This window comes from Syzygium oleosum, unplaced genomic scaffold (genome assembly GCF_021117445.2).
Source record: "Syzygium oleosum isolate NSW1041296 unplaced genomic scaffold, Sole_v2.1 Sole_v2.28, whole genome shotgun sequence".
In the NCBI taxonomy this organism is placed as follows: Eukaryota; Viridiplantae; Streptophyta; class Magnoliopsida; order Myrtales; family Myrtaceae; genus Syzygium; species Syzygium oleosum.
The window spans coordinates 4,186,893-4,197,252 of NW_026607512.1; positions in this window are offsets into that span (position 1 = coordinate 4,186,893).

Sequence of the window (10,360 nt, forward strand, 5' to 3'; positions counted from 1 at the left end):
CCTGTAAATCCGGCTATTAAAAGATATGCAACAGAATGATCGGATGTATCAGGGATGGTCTTATAAGTATTAGCAAGCATGACCATCTGAGTCAGAATATTAATAAGGTTTTGCTCGGAAACACCATCTATATTCCATTCATAGATAGCATCAGAAGAATATTTGTTCTGGACTCTAGAAAAGGTTTCTTCTGTGAGAATATCAGGGGGAGTCGCACGAGAGTAATATAACTTCTGAGGATCCTTCCAAGTGATACGATTTATTTCTAGAAGGGATTCGGTATCGGACTTATCTAAAAGATTGATTTGATTAGAAGGCTCAATGCGATCCGGAGTATCCTTGACACTCAAATTTTGTATTAAAGGGGTATCCAAAATTATGGGATTTTTAGGAATTAAAATTGTTTTTCCTTTGAGGAGTCTCCTCCTATCCTCTAAGGCTTTAGCAAAATCAAGACTAGGATTTTTTGGAATTTCAAAATTCCTAAAGAGAGGAGGTTTTAAATCCTTTTTTGGAATTGTTATAGAAGAAGATGAGAAACTATTTTGAGTAAGATTCTCAATTCGATCAAGCTGCCTTCCTATGGTATGAAGATGTTGATTAGAAAAGTTGTTTTGTTCAACAATCTTCTTAATACCAATGCCATCTATTTCAGAGGCAGTTTTGAAAGGAGAAGCAATTATTTCTGTTTCTTGATGTTCAAGTTTGATTTTTCTAAGGGGAGGATGATTAGATTCGATGATATGGCCATCGTCTAATCTCCATTTATAAAATTGATCTAAGACAAAAACCTGTTTTTCTTTTAGAAATTCATTTTCAAACCAATCAAAGAAGAATACTTGGATTTCATGTAGGTACATGTAATCATAATATTCCTTTTTGATTTCGAGTGCTTGTTTTTGAAAATTTGCAAAGAACCATTCTCTGATATGTTTATTTTCAAAAGAATTGAATTCTTTATTCAAAATGATTCTGTCAGGTTCAAAGGCTATTTCCAAAACATTGATTTCAGGATCTTCCATTTCGGAAGGAGTTGGATCAGGGAAATCGGGAGTATTTTGATAAACTGGCCTGGAAATTCCGGACCTGTTATCTATACCACTGATGTTTGGAAGAGGAGGAGCACTAGCAGATGCTTCCTCAGTATTATTCAAAGGGATATTCAAAGGAATATTATCTACTGACCTTCGAGAAGAAGTAGAATGCCAAGAAGGAATTGATCTAATGTCGCAAGACCTTCTAGGAATATCTATAGATCTTCTGGAAAATTGAATAGTTACTCTTCCTTCAGGGTGTTGAACGATATTGGTAGGATCAGAATTTTGAATGATTGGCTGGGGAATTCGGTTTTCTAATTCCCATTGATCAGGAAGGGTTATCTGATTCCAAGGAATGGTCCTGGGAATGGTAACATTTGCTTTTGAAATATCAGTTTGCAAAAGAAGAGTTTCTCTATTGGAATTAAGCTTGAAAGCTTTGCTTCCGAAGGCAGAATTCATTACTTTGTAATAAACTCTGTAGATAAGAGCTATGGGAATAGAACCTTCAGCTATGGAATAATTATGAGTTTTTATTTGAAGAGTAAGAGATTTTAAAATATTCTTGTCTTTGAGAGAGACTGTAAGACCAGGATGACTATCAAAATGAATTGGTCCGCTGCAAAGACTGGTCTCGACAGCACCAAGAATAGATTCTTCATATTTTAAAAGTCTAGCATCTCTTAAAACAAGGAGTAAGGAAGTATCTAATCCTTCTTTGGTAAGGGGTTTTGCACCGACCTGTACCAATCCTATGTGCATGTAGTTCCATTTCTAGGAATGCTTTTTTATAGAATCCTTATTCAAAAGTTGTATTGAAGCAAAGGAGTTAGAAAGTGGAATATCTCTTTCTTCAGTAACAATGACATAATCATTGTTTCCAAAGAGTCTAAATTTAGAATGTTCATAAATTTTATCCAACTTGACTTTTGGAATAAACCAATTTTCAATAGATTTATTGAAATCTTCTATATTAATTTCTTCTCTATTTATTGGTCCTTGATCTGAGGACATTTGTGATAAAGAACTAGAAGAAGACTCAGATCTCCTTAATAAGTTCATTTCAAAAGACTACTTTCTTCTTTTCAATAGATTTCGTCGATGCTTACCAACGATCTTACTACCCCACTGGGCTTTACTGCTTGGAACACATCCGGAAATCACTTGAAAAGATCTCCACGAAGGAAATCGTCTTTACTGAGAATGAAATTATAAAGAATATCTTTATCAACCCCCTGGCTCTGATACCATAAGTGTCCAAGGATCTGGGGATTATAATTAGAGAGTGAAATATTATAGAAGGAAGGAATTCTTTAATTGGAAGAAAACGATTTAATCTGTCCTTTTACGTTTGTTAGAAAAGAATATAGGAAAAAATCCTGGAAATTGCAATAAAAAGAAAAGAGCAACAAAGATGTATGTTATATTTAACCGTCGTTCCTAGTAATTAAAATATCTAATATATTGAGAAAATAAATAATGGATGTGAGAAATGCTCGTGGTTCTAGCAACGTTGAGAATATATCCTAGTATAAAAGTGCAGATTTCTACACAGAAAACTATTAAATAAATAAAATTAAATAAAAGTGCGAGCATTATAAATAATAAAGAACCCGTAAGCAATATATAAACTATAAGAAGAATTGCTAGAAATTCTAGACCAACCATGTAGGTGGTATTGCTAAGCAAGGAAGAAAAGGGTAAAACGGTAAGAAGAAGTAAGGATATATAACAATTGCAGAGAACTGCTTTAATTTAAAATACAGACCTTCCACAGGCAGTTCGACCTGCCGTTTGTGGGGTATGTAGTATGTAAATGCCAGCAGGAATTAGAGAAATGACTGGTATAGATCCGGAAATCACTTGAAAAGATCTCCACGAAGGAAATCGTCTTTACTGAGAATGAAATTATAAAGAATATCTTTATCAACAACCTGGCTTTGATACCATAAGTGTCCAAGGATCTGGGGATTATAATTAGAGAGTGAAATATTATAGAAGGAAGGAATTCTTTAATTGGAAGAAAACGATTTAATCTGTCCTTTTACGTTTGTTAGAAAAGAATATAGGAAAAAATCCTTGAAATTGCAATAAAAAGAAAAGAGCAACAAAGATGTATGTTATATTTAACTGTCGTTCCCAGTAATTAAAATATCTAATATATTGAGAAAATAAATAATGGATGTGATTTATTTCTGGAAGGGATTCGGTATCGGACTTATTTGTTTTTTATTTTGATATAGAATTCATAAACGGTTCTTCAAATTCACTCCCAGACTTTCTCACAAGAGAATTTTTACAGGGAAAATGCCTCCCAAACCACCCAACAAACCCACAAGGAGAGACAAAGGAAAACAAGTTGCAGAACCATCTTCCGAAAAGAAAACCCCAGGCCTGACTAATATCAGAACTTGGCTCCAGGCTGCTCAGCAACCATTGAATATTACTACCATTTCTAGCCAGGTCAAAAAGGAACCTGTTCCTCTTAAGGGAAATCCTTCTGATAAGCTCTCCCAATTTGATATAACACAGTTATCCCAGGAAGAAGCATTACAGCTTCTCTAACAAGCCTTCAATAGTCAGCCACAACCATCCATGGCGATGGTAAGTCCTGATCCTTCTCCCATAGCCACTCAAAAGGCAAAGGGAAAAACAATTTCTAGTGAGGTGGTCATTCAGTCTACTCAGACAGCTCCTCCAAAATCAAATTTTTTCCATAAAACGATATTTCAAAATATCTGCAATGTTGAAAATGGTTTTTATAATGCGGATCCATACATATTTGCTAGAAACATGTTTTCTGAAAAATTCTTATATACTCCTCATGATATTCACAAAATGAATGAGTTTTATGAGAAAATTCTGGAAGAAACAAAATCTGTCACTTTCAGACACTTCTCGGATAAGGGCCATGTGAACTATTCCACAGCCAGAATTCATAGGGTCATTCACCCTTCTCAATGGAAATCTGATCCATTGACATTGAAAAAATTCAATACCAAAACAAATGAAGCCCTTCCATACAGGACATCCTTTTCATATTTTGATTACCAGCAAGCCTGGTTGAACACTTTCTGGAGAAAGAATGCCAATAATTCCCATACTTGGCTATTCTTTTTTGAAGAGTTTGATATCAAAACAGTTCCATATTGGTTTATTCGCTGGTGGGAACATTTGGGACCTACTGACGAATTAATCCACCCAAGAATCCGACCCAGTTATGAGCTTTTTCTAGAAAAATTCACCCCACTTCCATTTGAGAAAAATTTCCCCAAATTGATGCTCTTTTTCTATTATTTCGGAGTATCATGGGTCCTTGGATGGTATTTTGACTATAGAAAAGCCCCTGACTCTGGCATCCCCATTCTCATAAGACGATTCAAAGTCAAATGGTGGGATGGTTTCAAGTTTTTTGATAGGGTCTCCAAGCAAGCCGTCACAGAATGGCTGTTTTTAAGGAGCAATGCTCCAAACACTTCTGAAGATATCACCCCCTTTCTACATGACAAAGGGTTTGTACTTTCTAAATTAGCATCTGCTAAGTCTCATCAGCAGCTAGCCGGGATGCTAAAACAAGCCCTTTCAGAAATTGAAGAAACCAGTTCTTCTCATTCCAATCATAGTGGCAATTCAAATGAAGATGACTGCTATGGGATCCCAGGATTTACTCCCATTCCTCACAACTGGGCAAGTGTGAAGGACGAAGAAGAAGAAGAAGAGCCTGAACCAGTGGAAGATCTCTCCAGATTCTCCTAAGGACAAGGCGCCGAAAGACTCCTGGCTGTTTTCATAATTTCTAAGCCGAAAGAAGTCTGTCAACTTTTTCTTTTCTCAGAACTTTCATAATTATGTTCGGTCACTGTTCACTGTAACACTGTGCACTTACTACTATTCGCTACAGTACTACCCGTGAACTATTTCTACAGGAACCCAGTTTGCTTATATAAACAGACCTCACTCATTTGAGAAGGCAGAACTTCTTCAGACCCTTTCTCTCTGAGTTCAAAACCTCTCCATCTTCTCCAGATCTCTTCAAGCCTCCTTCGAGAGAATAAGAGATCATACATCTCACAACCTTTCTAGAACCTTTCATAGCAAGTAAGTTTCTGATCCCTGTTTTCATATTATCCTCTAGATCTTAGTTTCCTTTCGAGAAATATAGTCTGCAGACATCTGCTAGAACTATTCTCAGGAAACACAAAGTTTCATTCGAAACTCCATAAGATCCATCACTTTCTACCAAAGAAATTTTCTTACAAGTGCACTTGTACTTCAATATCTACACTCTGTAACCTTTCTATATTGTTATTGTAATCTTTCAATATTGTTTATATACCAGTCATTTCTCTAATTCCTGCTGGCATTTACATACTACATACCCCACAAACGGCAGGTCGAACCGCCTGTGGAAGGTCTGTATTTTAAATTAAAGCAGTTATCTGCAATTGTTATATATCCTTACTTCTTCTTACCGTTTTACCCTTTTCTTCCTTGCTTAGCAATACCACCTACATGGTTGGTCTAGAATTTCTAGCAATTCTTCTTATAGTTTTATATATTGCTTACGGGTTCTTTATTATTTATAATGCTCGCGCTTTTATTTAATTTTATTTATTTAATAGTTTTCTGTGTAGAAATCTGCACTTTTATACTAGGATATATTCTCAACGTTGCTAGAACCACGAGCATATCTCACATCCATTATTTATTTTCTCAATATATTAGATATTTTAATTACTGGGAACGACGGTTAAATATAACATACATCTTTGTTGCTCTTTTCTTTTTATTGCAATTTCCAAGATTTTTTCCTATATTCTTTTCTAACAAACGTAAAAGGACAGATTAAATCGTTTTCTTCCAATTAAAGAATTCCTTCCTTCTATAATATTTCACTCTCTAATTATAATCCCCAGATCCTTGGACACTTATGGTATCAGAGCCAGGGGGTTGATAAAGATATTCTTTATAATTTCATTCTCAGTAAAGACGATTTCCTTCGTGGAGATCTTTTCAAGTGATTTCCGGATGTGTTCCAGGCAGTAAAGCCCAGTGGGGTAGTAAGACCGTTGGTAAGCATCGCCGAAATCTATTGAAAAGAAGAAAGTAGTCTTTTGAAATGAACTTATTAAGGAGATCTGAGTCTTCTTCTAGTTCTTTATCACAAATGTCCTCAGATCAAGGATCAATAAATAGAGAAGAAATTAATATAGAAGATTTCAATAAATCTATTGAAAATTGGTTTATTCCAAAAGTCAAGTTGGATATATATAAGTAAGCTAATAATTTTCATCTTCAAATGGGAGAAAAAGACACTAACAATACCATATCTTCCGTTTGGGCCAACTTTGTGGTCATAATTTCTCAAGCGAACATTTAAGTTTTTATGACTTGTAAAGAACGTTCATTTAAGTAGTAGCATTGGCGATTTCCAATTTTTTTTTGGCTAAAAGCATTGGCGATTTCCCTTACCTGAGAATCTTAAGTGGCCATAATTTTATATTATACCATGCGATGTGGCTTGTCGGAAGAAAGATGTAGTTTAAAACGTTTAAAGCGATGCCACTTTTATCCCCTCCATCTTCCCAGTTAGAGGGTTTAGGAATAAATTAGGTTTCACTTGAACCGTAGCTCCCATTTTCATCTCCATCAATGTAAGTCCAAAAGAGCTCCGAGGCCATTCATTTTGACTCTCATACGCAAACAAGAACTTAAAAAAAAACAAGAGGAGCAATATGCTCCGAGTACTTTAGGAACATTTTCTACCTTCTTGCAAGGTATAGACTGAAAAAAAGCATTACCTTCTCAATATTAAATTACCTCTTGAATTTGAGTTTGTGTGCACTTTCTTATTTGAATTAGGATTAATAGCTCTTTACCACTACAGGACAAAATAAGAGGCACACTTATTTTGTAAATCTATTTTACTTATGGCGGCAAAAAGATCTTTGTCAGAGGAAAGAAATGAAAAAAAAAAAGATGAAGACTTGGACTTTTTATGTTGCTGGAAAGGAAAAGCGAAGGTTTTTTTGGCCGTATAAAGAAAAGAAAGCAAGTGGGGCCCAGGGGTAATTAGAGGAAAGCAAGGAAAAGTGAAAAGAAGGGTTTCGTGTTTTTGAGTTCTTTTCTTGACACAGCCGCATCGTAGTCTTTCAACGGAGAACTGAAAGAAAGAGGACAACATAGTGATACTCGCTTTGATCGCGGACGGAGGAGTTCTAAACACGGTGATTTGTGCTATAAGTTTTACACCCAATTGAGTTATTTAATTATAAGCACTTCGGTAGATACAGGATATACTGGAGCGTATGAACGATTGTAACTCTAATTCTCCGATTATAGTAGATTATTTGTTCTAACTCTTCTCATGGATGTAAGTACCCACATTAGGACCGAATCACGTAAATTGCTTGTGTCATTTATTGTTCCTTTTTATTTCTGTGGTGATTTTGCATTGACTTAATTTGTAAGATGATGTCGTTTCCACGTTAATATTTTAAACAATTAGTATCATAGCTTGAGGATAGAATTTTCTAAATTGTGATTTAGGGCTTTTGCTTGTTTGATTATTATCTAGAAATTCTGCTATTACAATTATTTTTGGAGAGAAAGTAGAAATTGAGAATTTTAACGGGAGGAATAACTTTGGGTTATGGAGAGTCAAGATGCGTATGCTATTAACAACCCAAAATTTGGCCAATGCATTGGATGGCTGTTTGTAAAAGTCTAAATGCAAATGAACGTGTCGAATAAGTAATATGATGATGAGAAGGGTACTATCCCACAGAGATTGATGATTAATAAACCAATTAATTATTAAAAATGGACTAATTCTAAAATTTATCTAACAGATCAAAATATAATTGAAAATAAATGAAAATTGACAATCGTAGAAACAAAATTTCGAAACTAAATGCACTTAATAAATTAAATAAATAGTTAGAGCATCCAATTTTACCATAACCACTAGATATGAATTTCAAATCATTACGCATACAAGAACAATATCAAACACATAATATCGAAATTTCCTAGTCTATTTACTATCTTATCTCCAAGTATAGCAAACCTACTTGTTAGGTGAATTGCAAGCGCACAATATCTACAAGTCATAAAGTGATGAGTGAGTATTATCTCCACGAGGATTATCTCTAATTATCCAATTACTTACCGAAGGTGATCAATCCAAGGAACTAGCTAATCAATTCGAAAAGGCAAGTAAAAAGTGAACTAAACCAATTAAAGGACTGAAATACAAAAGAGCCAAAACTTAAAGGATTCAAAAGCTAATTAAAATTGCAAAATAGACCTAATCCAAAGCAAACCGAAAATTAACAAGGCAAATTATCAAGATTTTAACCAAGATCACAAAGCGTTAGAGCATGCAACTTCACTTAACCACTCATAATCAATTTTCGTAACTTATCATGCAACAAATTAATTCCCAATTGTATTGGTGAAATTTCCCTAAGTTAGATTACAAGCCGACCTCGGTCTAATAATCCCTAATTAGATATGTTAACCCACACTAACCTTAGGTAAATTTAAACTACCTAAAAGCATTAAGTTATTGTGGAAATTCCCGGATTTAATCTAAGTAGTCCCAACCTAGATTTGCTACCACAAACAACCTTTGTTGAAATCTCCACCTTGGCCTAAATTTAATTTATGGTTCAATATCACTAGTGCACATGCATGTAATCTCCACCCGGTATCATGCATACATTGAAAATCATTTAAAAGTTGGCCAAACTTTTAAAAGCATTAAGATCATGATAGAGAACGACACAATCAAAACAACTATATTGCATGAGCAAGTCTTGATAATCAATAAATCATGGTTAAGATCCATTGTAGCTCTAACAAAAGAAATTTAGAACATAGTGAAAGCTAAACTAACAACAAAAATGAAAGAGAACACAATGCTAAATTAAAACAAATTCACCAAGTTGAGTCACAAAGAGGTTCAGGTTTTTCTCTTCCTTCTCTACTTGACATGCGCCAACTACACTCACAAAATAGAAGAATAAAAGCTAACTAAGAAAACCTAAAATGTTCCTCAGAGGTGGCGGCTCCAATGCTCCTCGGGATACTGAAATATGCGGCACAAGAGGGGTTTTTTTTTTAGCCTCCAAAAATCTGCCCTAGGTCAGCCCCCATTAGGTCTTGAATAAGATTCCTCGCCAAATTAAGAATTTTCCTTTTTAAGATTCCTATTCTTGATTTTCTTTGAACCTAGCCTCAATTTTGGTCAAATCCTCCAAATTTCTGGTATTGATTAGCTTTTCATCAAGACAAAATATTCTGGAAGATACTGAGATATTCTGAAAGATGCTGAGACACAGGGACTAATTTGCAATTCCAGCACAGACACATGGGAAAATTATGCATATGGTCTTGACATTTTCTGCAAATAGTACGCATGGTCCCTTAGCCTCCGAAAGTTATGTTTCTTACAAAATTCAATAAAATTACATGAGTAGCAAATAAATTCACCCAAAATTCATCAAAATTTAGCAAATATCAAGCTTAAATTAGGAAAAATGTATTATCTAAATAGAGTTATCACTACTTAGTTTATCAATCCACCATATCTCTATGTGAATTTAGATAAATATAAGTGCATTAAAATCTATGAATATTCCCGATTTACAATGGATCTTTTGGACCATATTATTACCGAAAGCCACACAAATAACATGGTATATCTCTATTCATATTTAATTTATGGTTATATATTGTAATAAGCAATTGCATATTATCACTTCTCAGTCTCAAACATGCACACCAAATCATTCAAACGGTGGCCAGCCTCTTAAAGGCATTAAGCACAATAATATATAGCTTACATGAATGAAATCACTTACAGAACATAAAAAGCATGAAATTTATATTATAATAGTTAGGTTATATCGTAGCCCTAGAGGTGGTAAATGGGTCAAGAACCCATATATTAACCCGTATTTAATGATTGTGGGTTATAAATGGGTTAGGTTTATGTCGCGACCTAAAATTTCTCTTAGGCTAATGGATTGTTAAGACTAAGCCTAACTCGGGCCCTCCCAAGCCCTACCAATTAGCAACTTAGGGTTGATTAGAAACCTAAATAAAACATAGGGAGATATGTTTTATTCCTACGAACCAGAGATTCTAAGCCCGGGGACTTGATTACGCTAGATCTGGTCTAACGCCCTTTCGGTACCTTTTCTTTTCAAAAATGTTTTGTAAGGGCAGTTTGGATCCATTTCAACTTAGTTACTAACATGTGAGGTGTTCATGCGAGTGCGCAAACCACCAATTTAACACCCAGAAAGCATTAAATA